The following is a 2144-nucleotide window of genomic DNA, read 5'->3' on the forward strand; positions in this document are numbered from 1 at the left end:
ATTAACGCCGTTCCAAATAAACCTGCTAGTAATATAGGTTGAAGAATCTCTGTGTAAGTCGGCGACAGGTGGTCCTTTTCGGTAAGTTTCATTAAGTGTTTCGCCACACTTCCTTTATAGGGGAGAGGAAGTGCGGGCGTTGTAGAGGTCCACGTGAAGTTCGCGAAGTAAGCACGTTCTCTGATGATTGTCCGTAGGCCAGTCACCATGGAATTCGGGGAAGTCCCGATACAGCCATCTGCTGCGACGAAGATGTGGTTAAATGATGTGGATCCGTCAGGGCATGATATATTGAAGCCGTCCTTGTCGTATCGTATCCACGAGCCATTATTTAGTCTGCAATTGAATTCTTTATTGTCAAAGGGATAAAGCTTATCCAGACAATTTTCACTTGTATGGGAGAGAGCACCGTCTAGCACTATACCTAACTCGCATGAATCCATCAAGTTTTTACGGAATTCAAATGAGTCAGCTGTACATATTTTTCTATCCATTGCGTCTGAACAGTGAGTTAATTGATTTAAGTCTTTAATGACCGTATATGTTTCCTTGTCTGGGGAAATCAATACGTGTCCTGTCAAACTGGATATTACTGGATTTGAGTGATTCGTCATGAAAGTCGGAAATGGTGATATCCTGTAAGATTGCCAGGCATCAGAAGAATCAAAGGGAATTGTAATCCTAATCTTGTTATTATCTACGTTTACTGTAATTAGGCTGTAATAAAATTCTAACCTATGTTCGTCTAACAAAGGAACATAGCCTAGTTTATCCCTAGTGTTCTCCAGAACTAATTTTAAGTAACGTATAGGCAACAAATGGGGCGACAATACACCTTTAGTTGCTAACGTGATAGCTTCTACATAATCCTTGGATTTCTCAATGAAATGTGCAATTCTGTTATGTATGTGATCTATCTTTGAATCATAATACGTTAATGTTGCTAACAAATCCTGTACTTCCATAATTTGAACGATATTATCTGAATGTTCATTTAACAAATCCATAATTTTATTGATTGAAGCTAACTGATCCCTTAGTTCTGACATAATCAATTCATCTTTATGAGTCAAGAACTCAATTTTCTTATTTTGATTACTAATTTTAAGACGATTGGAAAGTCCTAAACCTAAACTTGCAACAGACCCAAAGATGCTTAATGCAGCATAAATGAACGGATTCCGTCTTTCTTTTTGTTCGTGTCCTACAGTCCACATCAAAAGGTCATAAGCCAAAGATCCTGTCTCTCCAGTCTTATTCTTTAAGTCATCAGATAGCATCTCTGCAACTTTTAATGTTGAGCTAAGCAAACTCTTAGTAGTCAAATGAAAATGTCTCCTATGCAACTCATCCAATGATGCAGAAAACCTTGAAATGGCGGTTCTTAAGCTAGTGACATCATTCTCTTGAAGAAAAATTGCTTGCATATGCACTTCGACAATTACGTTGGTTGATGTAATAAAAATGTCTTCTTGTCTTTCAACTATATTTCCATATTTAAAATATATATTCTTAGTCTTAGAACTCATCCCATACGAAAAAAATGTCTGAGCGAACAATATCACTCCCAACAACAAAAAATTCATCTTGGAAACCTGTAACGAGAAAAAATATATGTAATTACTCCTGTATTAAAAAGAAAACTTTTAAATTAAAATTTTTCCTCACTTCTTTTTAATTTCTTATGTGAGACAATGGTACTATTCTCTCATCCGTGGGTTGGGCTACATTTTGAATTCTAAACCTATTGGCCGTTAATATTTCCAAAATGTTAAATGGGCCTTCAAACTTAGGTGTTAGTTTATAGTTGAGCCCTTTTCTGACATTGATTTGAATATAGATGTTATCACCCACGGTATATGTTTTAGTTGGTTTCGCTATTTTATCATGATTCCTTTTCATTATGATTTGTGATTCTTCTAAATTCTTTCGAAGGATATCATATCGACTTATACTTGCATTTATACATTCTTTTAAAGGATTTGATAGATTAGTTGTAGGCGTTAATACATGGAAAGGTGTTCTAACTGGGGTACCATACAATGCTTCATGCGGTGACATTTTAATTGATATATGATATGAATGATTCAGAGTACTCAGTGCCGCCGGTATTGCAATATCCCAGTTGGGGTCTGATCCCCCTA

Source organism: Palaemon carinicauda, chromosome 5, assembly GCF_036898095.1.
Source record: "Palaemon carinicauda isolate YSFRI2023 chromosome 5, ASM3689809v2, whole genome shotgun sequence".
NCBI lineage: Eukaryota > Metazoa > Arthropoda > Malacostraca > Decapoda > Palaemonidae > Palaemon > Palaemon carinicauda.